At 47.4% G+C, this 26,266-nt stretch overlaps 1 protein-coding gene across 1 annotated transcript in view; it reads left to right on the top strand.

Moving 5' to 3' along the window:
* The first annotated feature begins 15,149 nt into the window (after window positions 1–15,149).
* The window catches only part of PLEKHF1 (pleckstrin homology and FYVE domain containing 1), a 38,434-nt gene continuing 27,317 nt past the window's right edge, over window positions 15,150–26,266 (top strand). The window contains exon 1 of the mRNA XM_027044536.2: window positions 15,150–15,387. The gene's annotated coding sequence lies outside the window, so the exon portion shown is untranslated. The remainder of the gene's footprint in view (window positions 15,388–26,266) is intronic.

A 26,266-nucleotide genomic window follows, 5' to 3' on the forward strand; every position in this document is an offset into this window, starting at 1 on the left:
GGACCTAGGGTGTAGGTAGAGGCAGGTGTGGCTGGTGCTGGGCAACCCGGCCCGGAGAGCCTGGCGTAAAGTCAGAAAACCCAAGTTCAAGACCCAACTTACTCTTGACCTTCATTTACAAACACAAATGACATGAATAAGGGAGTGTGGTGCTTATGGTAGATTCATTTAATCTATGTGAATTAAGCTGTACCCCCTGCCAGAAGCCAGGGGGAGGGGCAGGGATAGAGCTCCCAGTGCCCCGCCCCTCCGTTCGGTGGACATTTGCCTTGCAGTGGCTGAGGTGGAAAAGCGTCCTTAGTCGCTCTTCGTCTCCCCAAAACGTGTGTGACCACGATGGTGTTCCTAGTAACACAGGACCTAAACCAGTGGTGTGCTGGAGGGGCTCAGGAGAGCCAGTGTGTGTATCTCTGCCTTCCTCTCCGCTCATGCTGGCAGCTCGAAACAGGCCATTGTGGGAGTGTTCACACCACGCTACGAATCAGGGCTCGTCCGACAGTTACTAGCACACCACCACCCTGAACTCAAACCAGCTCCCCCTGTTCAGGAGAGGCAATGAGCACCATCAAGCCCAGTGAGTTGGGCCTCCAGAGAGGGCAGGGTCTGTCCTCGCAGCTCCCTCCCATGGGAGACAAAACATGCCACCTGGGCCCAACGCCTTGGGTGCCCATGGGCTGAGGGCTGCCTCACAAGTGCAGGGGCGGGGGGGGGGCGGGGTAGGGACACAGGGTCCATGCCAGGGACACCTGAGAGGTCTGGAGATGGAACAGGCTTCTCTTGGGACCTGACCTTAAGGCGAGGCCAGAGAGCTGAGCTGGCTTTAGGCAGGAAGGGACCTCCTGCAGGGGAACTGGAGGTGGGAAGTAGGGCTGGGAGGGGAGAGTAGGGATGAGCAGCTAGCACCTGAGGCACTGGGCAGGGCAATGGGAAGCCAGCCCAGGGAGGGGCCAGAGTGAGGGCTGGAGACCAGCAAGGAGGCCGTGGCCCATGAGGAACATCTGTGGCCTGGACCAGGGTGTTGGCCTCAGGAATACACGGGAACAGGTTTGAGGGGTGCACATGCCACCCCATCAACAAGATCTTGGGTTCACAAGCCGACCCCCAGGTCTCCGCCAGAGCTTACACTTACAGCCAAGTGGCCCGTAAGGTTGAAGCTCAGCTGGATGAGTGAAGCTTGGCCCACCTCTTAAAGGGCGGGGCTGGGGGAAAGGCTGACAGGGCCAAGGTGGTGGGCGCAACAGCTGAGGTCTTCTCAGAGAAAAGCAGAGGGGGCAGGTGGGCAAACAGGCAGGTGAGGGAGGAAGAAGGAAGCCTGGAGTGGTCAGAAATGAGGAGGAAGATGGCAAAGCTAGGCCAGGGATGGAGAGTGGTGTGGGCACATCTCCGATGTCCTTACCTGGCTTGGCTCTGTGACCTTAGGCAAGCCACCTCGCGGTGCCTCAGTGTCCTCATCTGTAAATAACTGTCCTGAACAAAGCACAATGGACAAGGTTTACTGTGTGCTATCACCAGAAAACTCAGAGTTCCAGTGGTGTATGGTCTCATCTTCCAAACACATGGGACCTGTCACTTGTCAAAGCTATCCCTTCCATGGCCACAGTCTTGGTAGAACCTTGGACTATCCCCAAGAAGTCAGCCCTAGTTTGCTGGCCGAGGACACTGAGATCAACTCACCCCGGGTCACACAGCTGGGGCTGGATCTTGTGGCTGGGCCCCTCTCCCCAAATCAGGATTGAGGGAGGCTCCCTTTCCCCCTGAATTTCAAGCCCCATTGTCTGCCAGGATGAGGACAGGTCTCTCTTTTGCAAGGCAGGAACCCCTGCCAGCTCCTGGCTCCTAGCGGCGTTTGCTGCAGAATTTAAACACTGCAATAACTATTGAACACCCTATTATCTGGATGCCTAATTAATGTAAATGATAGTTACCGTCCGCTCACCGAGGCTGATGCTTCTCGGAGGAGGCCCTGCCAGCCGCCCGGGCCCCATTCCAGGGGTGTTTATGGTGGCAGCCCCATTCTGGCTTGGTTGAGTAACAGGTAAGTCATGGCCCTAAATAATGAAGACAGAGTGCTAATGGGCCCCCAGAAGTCAGGCAGCTCAGACTCCAGTCCCCGAATCAGAGGCATTCTCTTGAAGCTTCTTTTCTCAGACCCAAAGGCTCAACTGCTCCCTGAAACTCAAGTGGGTGACATATCCCAGGCCTTCCCTCAGGGAGACCAAGGAACATTTCTCCCAGCCTCCTGCACATTATAAAATCCTATGAGGCCCGCAGAGCCCTCCCTCCAGCCCACCTCCAAGCTCCCTCCTGTCCTAGAGCTCCAGGTGGGGTTTCCCTGGGGCCGTCAGGTTTTAGCACAGTCCCAGGTAAACCAGGTCAGTCTTTCTTGTCTAATACCCAGCTCTTTTAGCTCCTGCAGAGGTGAGGAGCAAACCAAACACCACCTTCTCAGAGAGGCCTTCCCAGACCACCCTATCTCAGTTGGTCCCCCTTCTTGCTGCTCAATCCTGGTTGCATAGTAGAACCACATAGTGCACTTTCCAAATAGTACCAAAGCCCAGACTTCACCTCCTAAAATTACACCAGAATCCCTGGGGATAGGACCCAGGTATCTGTATATGTTTAATCAGTGGTAGGAAAATCTGGGTTCAAATCCCAGCTCAGACACTTCCAAGCTGCATGGCCCTGGGCAAGTCGGTTGGCCTCTGGGAGTCTGAGCTTCCTTTCTGTAAAACAGGAATATCTATGCCATGTTGTAAGAAATGTAGAGGGCCAGGCACACAGTAAGTCTCATTTAAGATGTGCTCTGTCCTGACTCTTTCTGTTACAGAATGGATAGTTCATTAGCTCCAAACCAGTCTGAGAGCTTGGGCTTTGCCAACACAGTGCCCAGCCATCCCAAACACGTGGACCCTGTCTCTAAGGCTGGGCCAGGTGCCCCTCAGCCCAGAGCCCAGATACTGGGTGCCGAGGTTTGTCACACCCCTTCTATACTGTGTTATAAACACACACCTGTCTCCTTGACCGTGAACTCAGAGAAATCCCCCTGAGTCCCAGGCTCAGCACAAAGGCCAGCTCAATGTAGGTGCCTAGAGAATGAGTAAGTGAATCAGTGAATGTGCCCATGGCTGGTGTGGTCATTTCGGGGCCACCTCTGTGGACTGAGCTTCTAAGAGGTTTCTCTTGACATCCCTAACTGGTCACCCATCTGCAGCCTGGAGCATGTCTCAACATGCCTTGCCAAAGGTGCATGGGACTATTTTCAAAAAGTCATTTGCAAACAACTTTAATGAGTCTTGCAGTCAATATAGCAGGTGGTGATCATCATTTTTTTTAAAAAAAAATGATGTCAAAAAACCAATAAAATAAAATACCAAAGGAAATCACACATATGTCAGGTCATTTTATTTCCTTGTGGGTTTTTTTTTTCAGCTATCTGTAAAAATGGGGCTGTATAGATGCATGGAGCATGAGATTGGGTCTATTCTACAGAGCTCTGTATGAACACCTGACATAAGACATGATGACAAGGGTATAAGTAAGGAAATGATGCTCAGGGGAGTGAGGGGGCATGCCCCAGGTGCCACAGAGTGTCAGGCTTGGAGCTGGACTCCAGCCTAGTTTCTTGCTCCATTACCCTGCTTCATCCACCCCTCTGCAGAAGCCCATGATCTTCTCTGGCTCAGGAGCACTGTGGTGGGTATTTCTTCTCCATTGTGGTCCCATGTAGACAAGGCTCTGAGCTGTCACTCCAAGAGACACTGATTTTGCTTATGGCTATTAAGTATATCAGTTGAGACTATTTTTGTTATAAATAATGGAAAACCCAAAGCAAACTGGTTAAAGCAGGGGTGGATTTATTGGCCCTCATAATTGAAGGGTCAGAGTAGAACTGTCTTCAGGAATGGCTTGATCTAGAGGATGAAACAATGTCTTCAGGACCCCTTTTCTCTTGTTATATCTTTGCTCTGTGTTGCCTCCTTGCTCAGACAGGCTTCCCTGTTACAGCAAGAAGGTGGTTGCACAAGCCTCATACTCTCTCAGTAGAACTGATGTCTATCTGGAAAGAAAGAAATGTTTCTTTCTGCACCTAGAATTCCTTCACCCTCAATTGTCCATTTGATCAGACTGTGGCTAAAGCATCCAAGGGGCTGATTGGCCAAGCCTGGGTCAAATACTCCTGTCCTAGAAACACGTGGATGGACTGTGGGAAAGAGATTGTTCCTCCAAAGACACCAAGGTGTTACTTTTAAAAGAAGGAGGATGGATGGGGGCGCCCGGATGGCTTAGTCAGTTAAGCACCTGACTCTTGATTTCAGGTCATGTCATGATCTCTCGGTTTGTGAAATGAAGCCCAGCATGGAGCCTACTTGGGATTCTTTCTCTCTCTCCCTTTGTCTCTCTCTCTCTCTTTCTTTCCCTCTCTCTCTCCCTCAAAAATAAATAAAAAATAAAAATAAAAGAAGGGAGGATGAATGTTAGTGGCAATAATAATGATAATAATAATAATAATAAATGTCCACTTCATTGAGCTCTTGAAGGAGGGAAGAGTTGCAAGGTACCAAAGGGTTCTTAGGATGGATTGGTGTCATGGCAACTTGCATGAGCTGGAACTACACTTCCCAGCATTCCCTTCCATGCACAGTTCCCAGTTAGCAAGGGTGGGCCCTACGGACACTGCCTGAGATTTGGGAGGTGGAAGTGCAGTGGTGGCTGGCTCCTTCTCGGGGCTCTGGAGGTCAGGCAGGGTTTAGGGTGTGGTTGCTGCTCACATTGAGCAGACCTTCTGGCTCATCTGACTGGTGTGGGCAGCAGCCAAGCAGCCAGGCCCACAGCACCTCCAGCCCCTGCTGGGTCCTCCTTCAGCTTTTCTGGCTCTGGGCCATGACGAAGGGTGTCGGTCCCTTCTCATGGATGAAATCAAAGGCTGGGAGGCAGGGAGAGGCTCACACAGAGCCAGGTTGTCCTCGTGTCCTCCCCGTCACATCCATTCCCTTCCCAATCACCTGCCCCTCAGGCTGTGGGTCCCAGGACCAGACACAGAAGTAATAGCTTCATGTAGACTGTTTAACTGGCTCCCACGATGGGATAAGGTCAGGAAAGGATTTGTTCCCTGTAACAAATCCTTTAAGACATATAATCTCCTAGTGGCTCTGCTCCCCCGATGGATCCCTGACAGAAGCGACCCCTGAGCTGCCTGCTCTGGAACATCCTGGTGAACTCAGGCATGACACTTAGGACCTGTGTCAGGAACAGCCTTGTACCCCCTGCCGGTGGGGACTCCCACAGTCACCCCAGGCACCATCAGCGGGAAACTGAAGCCAGGCACCCAAGTGCCTTTTGGAAGTAGCTTTAGCCCTCGTAGAAAGCCTGGACTAGACTCAGCCCCATCAGGACACAGATCATGTGGACTACAGCCATCTTCCCTACAGCCCCTTCCCCCATCTTATGCCAATGAAAATATTCTCACAATGTGTATCTCACTAGTTACAGCAGCAGTCACAGGTTGTAGAGGCCTTTGTGTTGACTGGCCAGCATCCATGACCCACCTAAACAACTGGTTTAAGCCAACCATGGTCATCCTGCTCTGCTGGCCAGGCATTGGTGTAGAAATGGGCATGTGGTCTCATCCTAGCCCATGAGAGCAGTTGTTGTGATTATTAGAGCTGTCTGCCCAGTATTTCCAGTTCTCCCCACTTTGGACAGGGAAATATTTATTTCCTGGTCTCCTTGTTGTCAAGTGAGGCCATAAAACCAACCCTAGCCGATGAGTTATAAGCGGAAGTCATGTGTGTCACCTCGAAGCTAGAGTGTTTACCTGCGGGTATGAGACCCTCCAGACCTCCTTCCCTTTGGCACAATCACCTACAACATCCAAGATGGCAGCTGATGCCTCAGCCTGGGTTCCCAAGTGAGTTTAGCAAGAGCCCCTTTACTGACCTGCTAAAGCATGTAGCATACATGAAAAATAAACTTCTGTCCTGTAAAGTCACTGAGATATAAAGGGGTGCCTGGGTGGCTCAGTCAGTTAAGCATCTGACTTTGGCTTAGGTCATGATCTCATGGCCTGTGGGTTCAAACCCCACATCAGGCTCTGTGCTGACAGCCCAGAGCCTGAAGCCTGCTTTGGATTCTGTGTCTCCCTCTCTCTCTCTGTGCCCTCCCCTGCTCACACTCTGTCTCTCTCTAAAAAATAAATAAACATTTTTTTAAAAAGTCACTGAGAGACATTGAGATCTTCTTCTTACAGTGGTGTGATCTAATTTATCCTGTTACACAATTTTACTGGTGGTAAGGGAGCAGTTTCTTTGTTTCTAGGCAAGGATAGAAAGTCCATAAATCCCTTTTCTTTCTCTAGATGGTGCTATTCGGAGTTAGGAAGCCTGGAACTCAGCTGCCATCTTGAGACCAGAAGCCAGTCTGAGGGAAAGATCCCACCCTGAAGAACCCATGGCAGAGGAATGGAGATAACCAGGATCCTTGAGGGTATGGCCAAATTCTTGAGTGAAGAACCCTGCTAATTTTTTTACTTCTTGACTTCCTGCTATATGAGATAAAATTCCTTCTTGGTAAGTCAATTTAGGTTTGAGTTTCTGCTACTTAGGGCTGAAAACATCTTAACTGATAAATGTTGTGGACACACTTCTTCCTCAGGCAACCCTTGGATGGTTTTAAACCAACTTTGCCCATGAAGAACCTACATCCCACAGATATAGATACACAGTCTCAGTCAAGGTGTCACATTCTCTCCTCCCAATCAGAAAGCTAAGCAGGATTGAATTCTGTACGATTGACCCTTGACCAACATGGGTTTGACCAGTATGGATCCATTTACATTTGGATTTTTTTTCCATAAATATGGCATTGTGCTATAAATGTATTTTCTCTTCCTCATGTTTTCTTAATAACATGTACTTTTCCCTAGCTTACTTTATTGTCAGACTACAGTGTATCATACATATACCATGCAAAATAGGTGTCAATCAACTATGTTATCTATAAGACTTTCAGTCAACAGGCTATTGGTAGTTAAGTTTTGGAGAAATCAAAAGCTACATACAGATTTTCAACTGCATGTGGTCAGTGCCCCTAATTTCTGCATTGCTCAAGTGTCAACTGTATTAATCAGTTGGAAGTGCAGAAACCAAACTCAAAATTGGCCTAATAAAAAATGGTGTGTGGGGGTGGGGGCAGGTATTGGTTTGTGCCCAATACCCTGGAATATGACTGGAAAGGATGGGGGCAATTGTAACTTCAGACATGGCTGGTTTCAAGGATCCAAAAGGCATTGTCAGAAATCTGACCTTTCTCCTCCTCAGTTATATTCTCTTCTGTGTCAGCCTTGCTGTCACTCAGCCTCCTGCCAACTGATGGTGGGAAGTATTTGGTTCACGTGTGACCAGCCTGAACTTCCCAGCGTGAGGATATCTCTTTCCCATTAGCAAAGCAAAGGACATGAGTTGGGTTCTCATTGGCCTAGCCTGGATCGTGCGTACATCCCCAAACCACTATGACTAGAGAACATTGTGCTCTGACCGGCCAGACTCCCATCTCATGTCTATCTTGGGAGCCAAGACTGGGCTCAGTACCCCCTGAATCAAAGGGATGGAGAGAGAGAAGGGTATAGTTCCCCAAGAAAACAGGTATTTCTGCCAGAAGAGAAAAAGGTTTCCAGGCAGCAAAAATCATAGATAAAGCTGTGTAAACATAGGCAGTCTGGTGTACTTGGCTTCAGTGAGAAGGCTGGGCTTGGGGTGACAACATGACTGCTATGTCAAGTCTTTGCCAGTCCAGCAGCTAGGAGGAGAGGGGTAAGGCCAGGGGGAGGAACTGTCTGCATTTGGGTTCATCCAGGTAAAGGCCAGAAACAATGCAAGTAGTTTCTTTGGGAGGTGAAGATAAACACTGACAATGGGGTAGGATGGGGGCGAGGGGGCGAAATGGGGGTGAGACAAAAGGGAAGGGAGCCAACAAAGGGTGTGCTGTCAGGCAAGCTGCAGCTGCAGGGCACTGAGCTGGATCTCTCACCAGAGGAAGAGAGGGGAGCCCATCTCAGAGTAGCCCACTGAAGGGAGAGGAAGTGGGGGCATTTATCCACCAAGGCCGGCAGGTGAGGGCCCATCCCAGCAGGTTGATTCTCTGGCATGGCTGGACAGCTCTGTTGGTGGACACAGGTGAGTTCTGGAGCTTTGGAGAAAGCCCCCAGGTAAACAGATGCAGAGGCTGGCTGTTGGGCTTTGACCTGCCCGATGTGGTCAGCGTATCAACGGCGTCTGCTGCGGAACGCACATGATTAGGCCTCTACCACGTGCTCTACAAGTAACCTCGAATCCTAGCAAAACCCCCTTGAGGCAACGCTCAACCTCCAAATTCACCAAGGAGCTCTGAGAAGAGGCCTACAGCCGGCAAGATGAAAGGGCAGGGGTTTGGACCCCAGAAGACTGGCTCTGGGGCCACTGCTTTCCCCACAAACCCCCACAAATCCATCAGGGTATTCTAGGCCACCGCCGAGCCCTGCAGCTTCTCAGAGAAGGAAAGCAAGAGGCCACTTTGGAGAGCCTCCAGCGGCCCGCCTTTGGTGATAGTCACTCTCTGGGGCCCCCATTGTGGGCCCCTTGGGTGCCCACTGTGGTCAACAGGCATGCCTTCCCTTCTGAGGCAGCAGCTTCTTGCAGACTGTCTTCTCAGGAATGTTTTTCTGCAGATGCTAATGGATGACCCTTACATTTCCCAGGAAAGCCTCCCTCATTTGAAGTGGCTCAAGATCTCCACTCCTAATTGCAATCTTCCCAGAGCTCATTTTGGCCACTTGGCTCTTATTTCTGAGGTGTTGATGGATGTGGGAGGAGAGGAAAGTGAGAAGAAGCGCATTTGAGGCTCAGCTCCCCTGTAGAAGCTGTGACTCCAGAGGCAGTGTTTAGGTGATCAGAATTGTAATAGGCAAAATAACTCTGTTTTCTTTTCAGTTCTAAGCCCAATTTACCCCCGGTTTGTACCCTAATATAAGCCACACCCATTCCTGCTGAAATCATGACTTGTCATGTAAAGATTGGCCACTGTTTCTTGGTGATTTGGGTTTATCATAGGCACAAAATTATTTCTAGAAGGCTCACCCCTAATTTTTGAAGTTAAAGTCTATGGGAAAACGTGAACTGAGTTGAAGAAGTTTATATGTATGAAATTTTTAAGAAGTCACGTGCACGTGCTCACAGGTGTACGAATGCTTAGGAAGCCCTTGCCAGGCACTATTTTGAGCGCTTTGCACATATTAAGTAATTTCATCCTCACAACAACCTGATTAGATCAATGCTATCATTCCATGCTGCAGATAAGAAAATTGAGGCCAAGAGAGGTTAAGCCACTTGCCCGAGTGAAGCTGGGATTTGAACCGTAGCTTGGCCCCAGAGTATGTGACAAATACGCTGGCACAGGAGACCCTTGGGCCTCTGTAGACACACACTGACGCCGTCCCCCCCCCCCCCCCACACACACACCTGCCAACTGCACTCTCTCACACACGAGCACACACATTCCTTTTTGCTGGCTCTCCCCGAGGCTCTGCCCCCGCTGTGAATCCTGATACAAAGGGGCAGAGGATGCCTCCCTTCTTGCAGCCTCTCCTGGGAAGCTGGGACTCTTGTCTCCTGGTCTGAAGCCGAAAGTGCACCAATACCACGTTCCCATCCCCTGCAAGCGAGAGGGAACTGTCATCTTCTCTGATGCCACTATCTGCTCTGATCCCCTCATCACCTTGTGATGCAGGGGAGATCTGTCCCTCAAGTTCAGGCGAGGAAACCAAGACCACACTCCTCTTGGGAATAGTGGGAATCCTAGGGTGCAGATTGTACGTTTCTTCACAGGGTCCAAAGCAGGGGCTGGGTGGCACTACTTGGCCTCCCCAACAGCCCTAGGCAGGTAGATTAAGGCCCCAATTAGGTGGTGGCCTTTTGGAGGGTCTGGCACAGCCCAGAGAAGCTGTACCAACACCCCAGGTTGGGGGTTGAGGGTTGACATCACTTAAAAACCCCAGGTGTCCTGCCCGTGGGCCTGTGTGCTCTACCCCCTCACTCTCTAAGAACCTGGCAGCGTCCAGCCACACAAGATGGTTTCTCACTTAATGTCAACCCCGAGCAAGTGGCAAGGTGGCCAGCACAGCAGCCAAGCCATAAATCTCAGTTTCCTCTCCCAACTCCTGGGCTTCTCCCTCACCCTTTGTGTGGCTGACGGTTTTATGGGAAGACAAAAAATAAAAAAATAATAAAAAACAAAAAAATAAATTACTCAGGAATTTGTTTTTAATTAAGCAATAAGGCTCGATGGGGCCTGGCTGCTGCCTCATAAAGCCGCTCCCGGGGTGTGGGGAGGCATTTGGTCCAGATGAGTGCCTCAAATCAGCCTGGAATGTGATTAGATGATTACTCCCCGGAGTTAGTACAAGATGATCTTCCCCAGAGTTGTCTTATTGCCATTATAAAAAGTCTGCAGGCAGGAGGGGAGCTTTGCTGCTTGGAGAAGATGAAAACGCCGATTCTAGCTGTCAGAGCAGCCATCGGGGCTGAGCGCCCGTCCCCCACACACACCTGCTCCAACGGTAGAGGCCCTGGCTGGCCCACCAGGCAGGGCGGACGCTAGCATCTTTCAAAATAAATGGGTCCCTGTGCACAGGGAAGAGAATGTTTCAATGGAGAAGCCAGGGGGCAAGATGCAAGGAAATGTGGTTTTGAGATACTTTCTCTTCTCCTGCCAGAAGCTACATGCCATCGTCCTCACCCCCAGGGCAGCTCAATGCATCTCACGCATGCTACAGAGACTAAACACATTTTCGGCCTCCTAAATCTCTCTCTCTCTTTCTCCCCTTTCTCTCTCTCTGTAACTTCCCAGGGGAAAGGATTCTCACTTTCTGAGTCATACGCTGACCTACGACTGGGTGTGCTGGACCTGGACAATAGACAAAGGAAAACAGAAAACTAAAGACACCAGAGAAGTGAAGCTGGTCCACATAATAAAAAGCTGAGATGGGAAAAGATGAGGAAGAAAAGGAACAGACAGCTGCCTGGCTGCGTGTCAGGGAGAATTGGGAGGGCCGGGAGACCAGAGTGGGGAAGGAAAGGAATCTTGGAGAGGTGCCACTGTCTACTAGGAGGTGGAAATGAGCGGTGATGGAGAGGAGTTTTGAACATTTGCTGAACCGTAAGAATGTGTTTTCTCTTGCGACATGTCCTCAAGAGTCTGACCCTAGATTTAGAAGTTCTCTAAAGTACTTTGTGAATGTGGTTCCATCTTTCTTTGACTGCCACACACACACACACACACACACACACACACACACACACAGACTGAGCCACGTGGGACCCCAGTTACATCTGGGTTACACTAACAAGGTTGAAGGCAAAATTGGAAGACCTAGGGATTAGAGAGTCAAACACAGAAATCCCTAGGACCAGCTTCTGTACAAAGGGACATGAATGCTAATACAGGACGCAGCCAGAAGGAAGCAGAGGCAGACCCAGGTAAGGCAAGGGCTCATTCATACACATAAATAGCCAAGAGCAAGAGCTTTGGAGCCAGACAGCCCTGGATTAGAGTGTCAGTTCTGCCACTTTCCAGGAGGGTGGCTTGGGAAAGTCCTTTGAACTCTCTGAGCCTCACTTATCTCATGTGCAAAATGAGACTGAATATGAAGTTGATAGTGGAACTAACTTTCTTGGGATATTTCCAGGCTCGAGTGAACTATGGACAAGAGCACTGAGCACACTGCTGAACACATAGAAAATGCCCAGCAAGTGTTCAAAGGTATTACTATTGTTAACTGAAAGCTGCCCATGCCTTACGATGATCCCACTGAAATAGCATTTTTAAGGAGCCCCAAACTCAGACGTGCAAGTCAGAGGTCACTTACGTGACCTCTAAGACCACAAGATCTGTTCAGGACTCCCCTGAAGATGGATGGATTTAGGAAGAGTCTTTTCTCCTTGATACTGTGCGCTGTGGTACCAGGGCAGAGACTGGGGACAAAGAAGGTGGATTTTAGATGAGAAATTCACCGTATCTTTTCATGCTAGGAAAAAATATTAAATTAAAGCAATGGAAAAAGATTGTTTTGGCAATATTTGTGTGCCTAAAGATTGTGTAGCAAACACTAATGATATGAGGGGTGGATGTAATGATATTATCATTAAAAAACAGAATTCAAGGGGCACCTGAGTGGCTCAGTAGATTAAACATCTGAATCTTGATTTCAGTTCAGTCATGATCCCATGGTTTGTGAGTTTGAGCCCCGAATCAGGCTCTGCGCTGTCAGTACTGAGCCTCCTTGGGATTCTCTCTCTCCCTCTCTCTCTCTTCCCCTCACTGTTCTCTCTCTCTTTCTCAAAATAAATAAATAAAGTTAAAAAAATAAAATTCAAGGCAAAATTCTTTTTTAAAAAATGTCTTGAGGCACCTGGTGGCTCAGTCGGTTAAGCACCTGACCTTTGATCTCAGCTCAGGTTATGATCTCACAGTTCATGAGTTAGAGCCTCACATCAGGCTCTGTGCTGACAGCTCAGAACCTGCTTGGGATTCTCTCTCCCTCTCTCTGCCCTCCAATGCTGGTGATCTCTCTTTCTCAAAATAAGTAAACAAGCATTTAAAAAATTTTTTTAACTTCTCATTTTGATAAAATGAACAATTCGTCAAGAAAAAACATAATAGATAACATTTGGAGAACATCAGTTAGGCTAATGACAGGTGCTTCAAAAGAGAATGATTTGAATTTCGATGGGTTAAGAAAATTGATAAAATAATTAAATGTTTTCGCAGAACTGACTCTTATGACCAAGAAGGAAGAGTCAAACATTAAGTGAAGGATATCTTACTGAGCGATCAGACATTTTGTCTGAAAGCATATGCTTCTCCAAACCAACATGATTCAAGCTTTGTTCACTCTGAGAATGTTCAGGCAGTTGCAAGGGTATCCTACGTTTTGTTAAATGGAAGATAAACACTCTCACAACTTTATTTCATTTTTGAAGGTCAAGTCACTTTTTTTTTCCTTTTTTATTTTCTGATTGTGAGTTGATTCGCTTTCAGGGATTTTTGAGAGTCATTGTCCTCAGTTAACAAGGACCCCCTGCACGTGTAATGAACTGAGGTATGGATGTTAGGTTTCTTTCTCCATCAGAAAACCTAAAGGGAAACCGGCCCCATAAACAGCAGACACACACAAGCTCTTACAAATGAAACTGTGATGCCAGAGTCCAAAGAGACTCCTCTTAGAGAGAACAGCTTCGGCATGTAGCAAGTGTGGCTGAAACCGGAGGCAGTTGGCCTCAGAACCTAACTCTAGCTGTGCTTCTAAGGGGAAACTCAAATCAACAAAACAAGTATTGAGCAACCACTGTGCGTGTGCACATGGGCACTGAGCCCAAGGCCCTTGTCCTCAGGCCCTTAGTCTCTAGGGAGGCAGAGTCACAGAAGGACTCAGGATGCTGAGCGACAGAGCAGGAACAGGGCCCAGCAGGGGGCGCTGTGGGGTGTAAAAGAAGAGTAGCCATTCCTCCACCTCAATCTGGGGGCCAGGGGCGCCTTGCAGTTGGGGGGACACTCAGCCTGAGGCCTGAAGACTGGATTTCCCAGGTGAAAGTCACAGGGAAGAGTGTTCCAGGAAACAGCAAAAATGCAGACACGAAAGACAGACCACCTGTAGGCAGGAAGCCGGAAGCCTGCGCATTGAGAAAGAACGGATGCTGACGCTAATGGCAAAGAACCACTCCCCAATCCAGAATCCGACCTTTGAGCTTCAAAGCCTCTGAGGGCTCAGGGAGGAGCAGCTTTGGGGGCCACAAGTATGTGTAGAAACCACAGCTTTCCCTGACTGCCCAAATCTGGATACAGGGGGAGGAGCCCAGCAGGGCGGAGGCCCCTGAACCCTGCAGCCCCTGCCCCGGGGCTCCCCTTCCCTGGAGGGCCTCACTGACCCCTGCGGGGATGGAAGTAAGGAAGGCCCAGACTCATCCTCTGTACTCTAACCTGAGAAAGGACGCAGCCCAAGGCCCCGACAGTGAGGTGAGGCCTTCCCAAGAGCTGGGCAGGAACAAACAAGAAACATAGACGCAGTCATCATGATGGTTGCCAGGTTGCCATCGTGTCAATGGTAATGAGCCAGGCACTCGACAGAACTGCAACGGGACAATCTGCTTGAGTTGGTGGTTTTGCTATGTTCATTTCGGATAGAGTTTCTCAACAGTGGCACTGTTGACGTTTGGGCTGTAGGATTTTTTGTTATGGGGGCTGTCCTGTGCATTGTAGGCCATTTAGCAACATCCCTGGTCACCACCCACTAGAAGCCAGGAGTACCCCAAGTTGTGGAACCAAAAATGTCTCCAGACATTGTGCAATCTCCCTGGGGAGCAAAATTGCCCACAATTGAGAACCATGGATTTTAAGCATGAATCTCATGGAGAACATCTCCCAGTTCTCCAAGAGACCCAGGAAACTGACCTTCCCACAGAAGCATCAAGGGTTGCTTTATGTGATGAGAGATCCTATAATAATTCAATGGGGGTTGTATTGTCGTTAGTGGATCGAAAAAGAATCTCCATCATCTCCAAGTTCCCTTTCTAGACTGACAACTTAAAGAAGGTGCCCCCTCTGGACTGGGCACAGCTTGGCAAGTGGAGTGAAGGTTAGATTTTGCCTCTCTTTCATCTCTGCTGAGCACTTTGTGCAGTGTACAACCTGCTCAACTGTATGCAATGACCTTGTAAGGAAAACTGCCTTCTGGGCTCAGAACTGGGAAATATTCCAAACCAAAGGCAAATAAATACATTCTGGGTTTTAGTTAGATGCAGTACTGCCCATTGGGAAAGTCTGCTCTATGCTTTACATGATGAATTCAGGAAAAAATGTAAATTGAGCAAGAAAGTTTGGACTCCAGACAAACACTCTGGCCAGGTGAAACCCTGTCCCTAATTGACACTGACGGTAGCCAGAGGCCCATGTGACCAGTGCTCCTTTCAGGGAGGGGTGGGGGAAGGGTACAGGGGGTTCAGGGCAGTCTTAATACCAGAGAATGAAAACCAGAAGGGACCCACTTTCTTAAACAGGAAATAGATACTCCAAAACCACTCCCTGGTCACAGCACAGAGAGCTGCTATGTGCTTGCCTTGGAACGCCTCTGATGCACTAATCCACATGCTCTGAGCTGGCTGTTCTCTCCCACGGAGAAGCTGCAGATTCAGTCTTTGACCTCACACACACAGTGCCCTGGGCTCAAGGTGCTGAGGAACCCCCAGCCCCCCAGCTGAGACTAACTATAACGCTTTGATAAGCCTGCGTGGTGGAGACAAATCAGCCAAAAGAGATCAAAGTGGCTGGCTGGAGGAGGATAGGAGGAGGGAGGGATTCAAGGTAAGCCTTTGAGTGCTGTTTTGTTTGCTTTTTTAAACCTTGAGACTTAATTTGATGAAGCATTTGGGAGTTTTTGTTGCAATTTGGGGGGGGGGGAGGAGCTGTTGTTTGTTTTACAGTAAGTATTTTAAAGTTTTGTTAACACACACGTACACTCACATATACTCTTTAAAGGGCCCTTACGTGCTGGCTGTTTCAAGTTCTCTGTACTTTCTTCTATTAATACCAGACTTCCAGGACAGCCCTGTGAGCTGACAGCCTGGCGAGAGGGGGCTTAGGGGAGGGCTCAGTAGACATTTGGTTGCCCCATAGTTCCTGCAGGCACCTGGCCATGGGCTCCAGACAAACCCCCTGGGTACCAAATAGACAATGCCTACTCTGGATCACAAAGCAGTTGGGATGATGAGATACCCCCCCATCAATACACGGGCAGGAGAAGGGCACGTGGGTCCCAGGTACAGCTTAGTAGTGACTTTGATGGGAAATAGGAACGGTTTTTGCCTCTGGGGTCTAGAGTTGTTTTTTTCATCGCAATCAAAGGAATTCAAAAAACAGTTCGACTCTAGGTGAGAAGACATTCCTACATTTTGTCAAACCCAGAAGAAGCCATCCATTTCCTGAATCCCTTTGGAATTTGTGGTTCGACAAATTAGAGAAATAGTGACATGATTGTTCTGTCTCCTGTGTCTAGCTGTGCTCCCCAGCCAGCAAAAATCAAAATAAAGGCCAGGTGGTTTGACCTGCCTCCATAAGACCCTGGAGACCATGGGGACATGGAAACCACTAATAATTTCCACGTCTCTTCCCAAGGCCACTCCTGACCTCCGTCTATTTGTCTCTGATTGGAAGGTGTTACTGAGCTGTCCCCGTAGGATTCTGTCTTCTCCCCTTTCTGCCCCCTGCAGCGTCAGGGGTGGAGTCAGGGGTCAGGGCAACAGTAAGAACTAGGCTCATTTCAGAAATATTGTTTCTCTTAACTCCAGTTGCCCCTTTAGAAAGATTTTTGGTGTGATATTTTCCCCAGGGCCTTTGTAAGGCTGTTTTGATGCCTAGATTGGTTTTGTTTTGTTTGTTTCTCTCTAGCTGTATTTTATTTCATTTGGTGTGAGAGGTCTTGCGTTTTGTTGTTGTTATTGTTGTTATGTCTTTGATTTTGCTGATTTATTGTATTTATTCAGAGCTCTGCTTATTAAGGTGTGGGTGAGGGAAACTGGGACTCTTGGGAAATTCCCTCTTGTTGGCTTTGGAAAGGGGAGGGGAAGTTCTGACCTTGGCCTCCCAGTCAGGAAATAGCTAAAGAATTCCTAGCAGAATGCAAGAAAGACCTTTACCTAATGCATTTAGGGAAAGAGTTCCTGACAATGGAAAATTGAGCGTGCTTTCTTATTTTTTTTTTTACTGCTCTCTAACAATAGGTAACTTGCAAGTTTTCCAGCATGATTTTCTTCTTTTTTTTTAGTTTAATTATTTTTTATTTTATTTTTTAAATCTACTTCCAAGTTAGTCAGCATACAGTGCAATAATGATTTCAGAATAGAAAGCAGTGATTCATCTCTACATATAACACCCAGGGCTCATCCGAACAAGTGTCTTCCTTAATGCCTCTTGCCCATTTAGCTCATCTGTCCACCCACAACCCCTCCAGCACCCCTCAGTTTGTTCTCTATATTTAAGAGCTTCTTCTGTTTTGTCCCCCTCCCTGTTTTTATATTATTTTTGCTTCCCTTCCCTATGTTCATCTGTTTTGTATCTTAAATTCTACATATGAGTGAAGTCATATATTTGTCTTTCTCTAATTTCACTTAGCCTAATACTCTCTAGTTCCATCCACGTAGTTGCAAATGGCAAGATCTCATTCTTTTTTATTGCTGAGTAATACCCCATTGTATATATATACGCCACATCTTCTTTATCCATTCATCCATCGGTGGACATTGGGGTTCTTTCCATACTTTGGTTAGTGTTGATAGTGCTGCTATAAACATTGGGGTGCATGTGCCCCTTTGAAACAGCATACCTGTATCCCTTGGATAAATACCTAGTAGTACAGTTGCTGGGTCATAGGGTAGTTGTATTTTTAATTTTTTGAGGAAACTCCGTACTGTTTTCCAGAGTGGCTGCACCAGTTTGCATTCCCACCAGCAGCGCAAAAGGGTTCCTCTTTCTCCACATCCTTACCAATATCTGTTGTTGCCTGAGTTGTTAATGTTAGCCATTCTGACAGGCGTGAGGTGGTATCTCATTGTGGTTTTAATATTTATGTCCCTGATGATGCATGATGTGGAGCATTTTTTCACGTGTCTGTTAGCCATCTGGATGTCTTCTTTGGACAAGTGTCTATTCAGCATGATTTTCTTTCCTACCTAGATGGCGACCAAACCCCAACTCCCAGACTTTGCCATTTATCTTAAATCTAATACATTAAGCTTTTGAAACACACAGAAATTCCAGTGTAATTGGCAACCATGTGGAGAACAAATGTAGGAAATACTCTACGTGCTAGGAAATTCTAAATTACAGACTATGTAACTATGTATTTGTTTTCACTTGTAAAATCCACATTCTTTTAGTGTACAGTTCCACGTGTTTTGGCGAATGTGTGCTGTGGAACCATTAGCACGAGCAGAATACACCAGCATTTCCATCACCCCAAAATTACCCTCATTTTGCTCCTGTGTAGTAACCCCACACTTGACCTGAAACGATGCTGGTATGTTTTCCATCTTACAGTTTCGCCTTTTCAGAATGCCATTTAAATTGGAACATGCAGTATGGAACTTCTGAGTCTGGGATTCTTCTAACTTAACGCATTTGAGCTCCATCCTTGTTACTGGGTCTGTAGTGGTTTGTTCCTTATTAGGACTGAGTTCCTTTTCATTTCGCTGTATGAATATACCGCACTTTGTTCATCCATTCAGCGCTTGAAGGACATTTGGACCGTTTCCAATTTTTGGTTTTTATGAATAAAGCTGTTATATGCATTTGTGAACAGGTTTGGTGTGAACAAAAGTCTTTATTTCCCCTGAGTAAGTACAAGTGAGGTTTCTGAGCCATATGGTGAGAGTATGTTCAGCTTCTTCAGACATTGTCCAACCATTTCTCAAATGGTTGTACCATTTTGCAGTGTGTGAGAGTCTCAGTTGATCTACATCCTCACCAGCACCTGGTATTATCACTTTTTGTTTTGGTTTGGTTTCTATAGCCATTCAAATAGGTGTGCAGTGGTATCTCATTATAATTTTAATTTGCATTTCCCTAATGTCTAATGATACTGATCGTTTCCTACGTGCTTACTTGCCATCCATATATCTTCTTTGGTAAATCACCTACTGGAATATTTTGACCATTTTTAAATTGAACAGTTTATTTCCTTTTTGTTCAGTTTTGGGAATTCTTTACATATTCTGAATAAATATCTGTTTGTCAGGTATGTGATTTGCAAATATATGCCCCTAGCCTGTGGCTTTTCTTTTTCTTTTAAAAGTGTATCTCACAGAACAAAAGCTTAATTTTGATAAAGTCCAATTTTTCCTTTTTTTTCCTTTCTGGATCATGCTTTTGGTGTCTATCTAAGGACTCTTTGCTTGACCCAAGCCCAAAGGTTTTTCCCAATGTTTTCTTCTAAAACTATTATACTTGGACGTCTTACATTTAGGTCACCAATCCATCATTAGTACATTTTTGTATAAAACATGAGATCTACCTGGAGGTTCATTTTTTTACATATGGACATCTAGTTATTCCAGCACCATTTGTTAAAAACACTGTCCTTCCTCATCCTCTTTATGGAGTCTAAGCAGGGAGGTTTGATGAAGCATTTTTGAAGATGCTGCTGAAGTTTGTCTCAAGAAACAGGAGTAGAATGCATCATGGAAGAGATGATGAGTTTTCTGTTTCAAGAAAACTTCCATTGGCCAACGCAATCTCGAGAAAGAAGAACAAAGCCTGGGCATCACACTCCCGCATCACAAACTATACAAAACTATAGTCATCAAAGGAGTATGGTATTGGCATAAAAACAGACACATAGGTAGGTGGAACAGAATCGAGAGTGCAGCAATAAACCCACACGTATATGACCAATTAATTTACAACAAAGGAGCTGCGAACATGCAACGAGGAAAAGACAGTCTCTTTAATAAATGACGTAGGCAAACCAGACAGCCACATGCAAAAGAATGAAGCTGGACCACTACCTTACACTATGTATAAAAATTAACTCAAAATGCCTTAAGGACTTGAACATGAGACCTAAAACCACCAAAGTCCTAGAAGGACACAGGCGCTAAGTTCCTTGACATCGGTCTTACTGATGATTTTTTGTTTCTGACACGAAAAGCAAAGGCAACAAAAGCAAAAATAAACAAGCAGGACTTATTGTGGCGATCACAATATATACAAATATGGAATCACTCTATTGTATACCTGAAATTAAACTAATGTTCAATGTCAACAATATCTCAATTAAAAATAATATTAAAATTAAAAAGTAAATAAATAAAGAGGCACCTGGGTGGCTCAGTTGGTTGAGTGTCCAACTTCAGCTCAGGTCATGATCTCACGGCTCGTGGGCTCAAGCCCTGCATTGGGCTCTAGGCTGACAGCTCAGAGCCTGGAGCCTGATTCGGATTCTGTGTCTCCCTCTCTTTCTGCCTCTCTCTCTCTCTCTCTCTCAAAAATAAACATTAAGAAATAAATTAATTAAAAACTAAAAAATATTTTTTTCTTAGTTTTTAATTAAAACAAGAAATAGAAAACTTCCCTAAGATGTGAAGAGTGGATGAATCAAAGCTCTTCAGTCACCTCAGCAGGAAAGGAGGAGAGAGCTGAGGGTTTGGGAAACAGGGGGTAAAGGGAGGGCAGAGCAGAGGCAGGACCTCTGGAGGCTGGGGTCTCAGGTGCTGGGAGTACCACCCGTACATCCTTCCAGGAAGCAGACAGGGGGGCAAGAGCAGACATGCAAGCACATGAACTAGAGAGAAGACCGGTGAAGGATAAAGAAGAGGTTTCCAGAAAAGGTGGGGAGAGCCTGTGGGCTACTCTGCCCTAGGACACCTGGAAAGAGAGGGAGTGGGAAGAGCTAGGTAGAGAGTGTCAAACCGCAGAGCAGTTCCAGGAGAGCGTGGGCCAGGCCAGTGGGGAATCTCTGAGCCAAGGCCGCCTGTGGGGAAATGAGTGTGTCCCCTCTAAAATTCCTATGTGGCCACCTAATCCCAGTGGGATGGGATTTGGCCCTCCGGGAGGTACACAGGCCACAAGGGCGGGGCCCTCAGGAATGGGCTTCCGGCCCTTATGAGAAGAGGCCAGAAAGCGAGCGAGCTTTCTCTCTCTCTCGTGTGAGGACACAAGGAAAAGACTGTCTACAACTTAGAAGCCTCACCAGAGGCTAACTGTGCTGGTGCCCAATCTCAGACTTCCAGCCTCCAGGAGGGTCAGAAATCAATTTTTACTGTTTAAGCTCCCCTGTCTATAACCCATTATGTCAGCCCCAACTAAGACATTGCCCAGGGTCCCACATCTCACAGGCACGGACCAGTACGAGCACCCTGCACACACAGACATTGGCTGGGAACAGCCCACAGGAAGTAGGGCCTTGGCATGGAAGGAGTGAATTGAGAAAAGCAGTCCACCATGACCTCTCAGCATCAGATCCCACAGTGTGAGAGCTCAGTCCCGCAAGACCACCCCTCCCACTGCAGACATCAGGCACAAGTACAGGCTGTCCCCTGTGCTCCTGGCTGATTGGTTAGAGATCAGAGGTTTCAATGAACCCCTCCTTGGCTTCGTTTAATTTGCTATTATAAATAACATTTTTTCTAACATTCTTACACATTTACTTTGGTGGACACATGCCCTCATTTCTCTTGGATATACACTTAGAAGCAGCATTTCTAGGCCATGGGACGGCCTATGTTGAGCTCAGTAGACTCTGCCAGATGGTTTTCCAAAGTGGTTATATCAATTTATACTCCCTCCAGAACATACTTGCTCTATATCTTTGCCGACACTTGACATCGTCACCGTCTATAATTTTAGCAATTCTGGTGGGTATCAAATTCAGATTTTAACATTCAGTGTGCTGACCAAACAGAAAGGGCCTGTGAACCTGCAGGCAGCTAGTATGAAACCTTTGCACCTAAGGGCTGTTCGTGCCCTGCACAGGTACCACCCTCCCCCCCCACCCCCCCCCCACACACACGTGGAAGTCAGGCTCCTCGTCTTCTTCTTTGACCACTCATGGGGAGCCCTACTTAGTCCAGGGATCATTGCCCTGCACTGCTTTCCACCGCTTCACCCCATATCCACCAGTGGTAATATTCCTGAATTATTGCATGCACAGTCCATGGTGTGTACTAGGTTATGATTATGATTATCATCATCGATCACCACTATTTGGATATGTGCAAATGCAAAAGGTACAAAGTCTAGAAGAAATAAAAAGATGTATAAGTGATCTGTTGCTGCATAACAAATTATCTCAAAATTGGGTGGCTTGAAATAATAAACGTTTAGTATCTCATGTAGTTTCTGCGGGTCAGGAGTTGGGGAGGGGCTTCCCTGGATGGTTATGCCTCAAGGTCATTCAGAAGGTTGCAGTTAAAGTGTCATTCTAGGCTGCAGCCACCTCAGGGCTTCCCAGGGACTGGACAATCTCTCACGTGGCTGGCAAACTGGTGCTGGTGTTGGCAGGAGGGCCTCAGTCTCTCATGGCACGGCTTCTCCACATGGCTGCTTGGCCATCCTCATGACTAGGGAGAGCGAGTGATCCAAGAGAGCAAGTCACACACTGTCATTTCCACAATATCTGCTGGTTACACAGGTGCATCTTTCCAATGTGGGAGGGAACCAAATGAGGGTATAAAATGTGAGTCCCCCTCCCATGGGTCCATGCCACCCATTTGCCCTTCCAGAGACAACGACTCTGACCAGTTTCTCGTGAATTCTGCCAGCAATAATTTTCACACACACGCAGGAGGTCTCACACACACACACACACACACACATACACACACACACACACACACTTTTTTGCACCTTACTTTTTTTGCTCAACAGATCTTGGAAATTCTTCCACATCAGGACATACGGACCTGCCTTCTTCCCTTTGCCTGTGGTAAGCCCTGCCATTGTATGGATGTGCCATAATTTACTTAACTAGCCCCCTGTTGATGGATATTTGGGCCGGCCCATTATTTCCCCACCATAAGCAAAGCTGCTATGAATAAATATGAGCATATATCCTTCTGCAAACATACAATAATGTGTAAGAATAAATTTCTGGGAGTGGATCAGCTGGACAAAAGGATCTGTGCCTTTCTCAGTGTGATAGATGTTGCCACATTGCCCACCATGCAAGTTGGATATAACGATTTGCATTCCCGGCAGCAAAGTTATGGATTTCATGAAGCTTTAAAGGGGAATGGCCAAAAATGTGGGGCATCTCAGGCAGCTCAGCAAGTAATTCAAGTGCAATATCAGCCATCCCCATCCTTTGAAGCCTTTCCTGGCTGCCCCAGCCCCATTTCTCAGCTGGAAAGCCTCCCCTGGCCCTCCCCCACACCACATGCTGGGCCTTTGTCTCTCTCTAGCTTGCAAGTTCCTTCCCTAAAATTCCCATTCTTGCCTTAAATGCAGCAGATGAAGAGTTCTTTGCCTTTCAGGCCCCAAAGGCTGACTTTTTGGTGCCAAAACTGTGCTCCAAGCTGTGTTATCCAACTACGACAGTTCTCACCTGCAATGACCTCTGTCCTCTGCACTGGGTGAACGGTTCTCGCTCCTCATGGATAGATGTTTTCACAGGTCTGCCCCCTGCTCAGCTCTGAGTCTCCCAAGGGCAAAGGCAGTGCTGTGTCCATCTCTGGCTCCACTGCTTGGCAGTGGCACAGTGTCCAATGACTGTTTGCTGAATGAATAAATGACCCAGAGGTAACTTTGTCAAACTAGTGCTGTCAGAGGCCTCTTGCTTTACCCTATTCTAGAAACTAGGTGTGTCTAGATCATTCTGAATGTTGTCTTTAGATGCAGCGTTTATTTTATCCACCTGAAGCATTTTTCAAGGGATTATGTTTCTCTTCTCATTTTTCTCATTTTCGCCTTTGGCCTGGTCAGAGCCTCATGGGGACACGCAGGATGGGAAGCAGGTACAATAATGCCCGCAAACATAAGGACGTGCAGACTTGTCAAACCTGGGCAAACACACACACACAGAAAGGGATAAATATTGATGCTGCAGAGGCAGGGGTGTGGGGGAGAGGAAGCCACCGCTCTTTTGTGGTTTCAAATCCAGTACTTCAGCAATCCTAAATCCAGCAATCTGGAGAGATTTTCTTGTGAAATCAGTTTCCAAACCTCTCAAGATCACCTCCTTTAAAATCAATCTCCATAACCATTCAAATAGAAATCTTTCCCAAATGTCCCACATTTCCACGGCTTTGAGACTCTGCCTTGGGTGATAAAGAAAGCAGCATGCAGAATCATGGGAATCAAACCAATTTGAAGTCGAGTTCATGACCTGCCCATTGTAAGTAGGACAACCACTGTTTCCTTTTTCTTCTTGTTTTCTCAACTTTTGGTTTTGAATATTTTCTTTCTTTTTTTTTTAATGTTTCTTTCTTTATTTTTGAGACAGGAGGAGAGCACAAGTTGGGAGGGGCAGAGATTGAGAGAGAGAGAGAGAGAGGGAGAGTGAGAGGGAGACACAGAACCCTAAGCAGGCTCCAGGTTCCCAGCTGTCAGCCCAGAGCCCAATGTGAGGCTCAAACCCACGAACTGTGAGATTATGACCTGAGCTGAACAGACTGAGCCACCCAGGTGCCCCACTGGTTTGAATATTTTCAAACCATAAGAAGAAAGGTATGATGAACATCTGTAAGTCAGGGGTCAGCAAACTCCAATCTGTGGCCTGTTTTTGCATGACCTGTGAGCTTTATATTTTTAAGTAGCTAAAAAGAAAATCAAAAAGAGAAGGGCACCTGCATGGCTCAGTAGCTTGAGCATCCACCTCAGCTCGGGTCATGATCTCCAGTTCTTGAGTTCGAGCCCCACATGGGCTCTCTACTCTCAGCACAGCACCCGCTTCAGATCCTCTGTCTCCCTCTCTCTCTCTGCCCCTCTCCAGCTTGTGCTTGCTAGCACTCTCTCTCTCAAAAATAAACATTAAAAAAGTTTTTTTAAAGAAAATCAAAAGGAGAATAATGTTTCATAACCTGATAGGACAGCAAACGTTAGGGTCCCTAGGTCAAGTTTGCCCACGGGCCTGAGCACCGTCCAGGGCTGCTCTCACTGTGCAACAGCAGAGCTGAACGGCAGCCAGGGATCCTGGCTCACAGAGACTAAAATATTTACTATTTGACTGTACAGAAAAAGCCTGCCGACCTCTGACTTAGAGGCCTCACCTGTTAATACTTAGCCCCATTTGCTTTCCTCTCTTGCTGCAACATTTCTGTTGGTCTTGATACTTTGCCCTAAATGCTTTGTGTCTGCCTCACTTTCTTAGGCTCAAAGTGGGGAATGACAGGTCCAGCCTAAGGACAGATAAGATAATATGAAGTATTTAGCACACAGTGCTTGGCACTTAGACAAATTTGAGAAGAAGATCCAAGATAAATGCCTGGTGTTTTCCACTGAGGTGATTGCCGGAACTGCTAACTTGAAAATCATAAGCCTTGGCAGTTTCCTGAAAGCCTGGTTCCTGAAGTCTGGAAGCCAGCTTTCCCTCAGAAAGGGCTTCTTACCCGAGGAGCAAAAAAGCCTCAGGGAGACCTCATTTTTTCCACAGCTTGTGGCTTGGCTGAGTCAACTTCTGCCTTTCCCTGAGTCACGAGTTTTTCCTCGTATTTGGAGGAGCACAGCCCTCCACCCAGGTCCTCTCCACCCACAGCTGGTCCCAGTTGGGAAGGGGTGGACAACTAGCTGGTCAGAGTCTGTGCCACCTCCAGGGGATTTCCCAGGGCTCCACCCAAATCCACACAATGTCAATGCTGGAAGGAAGGACAGACCAGGAGACTGAGGCCCCAGTGGGCCCTGGACCAGCACTGTGGCAAGGCTAGCTGGGGTCTCCCAGCCGCAGGACCTACAGGGTGTGCCTCCTCCCTCTGGTTTTGTAGAACCAGGGAAAGGCGTCCCTTCCTGGACATGTGCTCCATGCCAGGCGCAGTGCCGGGTGCCAGGGCGCTGTCTCAAACCAGAAAGCCCTGCCTTCAAAGGCTATCCAGCTCCCTTCCCATGGCTACCTCACGCCAGGCAGGGCCTATCTTCCCCAAGAGGCCCCTCTTGCTAGGATGTGGGGGACCTGGTGCTGAAGCACCCATGGAACCTGGCCTTGAAGGTTCTGCTCGAAGTCCCCCTCCAGCACCACTACCCCCTGGCAACCAGCAGTGCATACATTTGGGATGGCATTTTCCAGTGTCTCAAAGTCCCAACCGACCTCTCTGGTTATAAGTCAGCCTCTGGTGGGTGGGCCTTTCTCCTCCTCTGTACAGTATGGAGGCCAGGACTCATCAATTCAAGTGCTTATTCAACCGGAGGCACATAAATGGGTAAAGTAGGGCAAGAGGGGAACCACAGAGACAGGTGGGGACTGTAGTGAATGGGGTCATGTTCCACAGTGAGATGGGGGACCAGTGTTTTCAAATCCTCTGATTTAGAAGGTCAAAATCCTGATTTTTATATGAAATCTCTCAATATGAAATGTTGGCAATGCATTTTATAATGTTTAAGTGCGTTTATGAGGCCATAGCTTCTGTCAGATGCTCAGTAAACACTGTCCTTGCTGAGGAGGTAATAGCAGAGAAGGTGATAGAGGTGGGGATGTGGGCTCTCCAAGGCCACAATCGGTGGCCCCCTCACTTGTCTACCACCTCCACCCTCTTCTTTCTCC

This window comes from Acinonyx jubatus, chromosome E2, assembly GCF_027475565.1.
Source record: "Acinonyx jubatus isolate Ajub_Pintada_27869175 chromosome E2, VMU_Ajub_asm_v1.0, whole genome shotgun sequence".
In the NCBI taxonomy this organism is placed as follows: Eukaryota; Metazoa; Chordata; class Mammalia; order Carnivora; family Felidae; genus Acinonyx; species Acinonyx jubatus.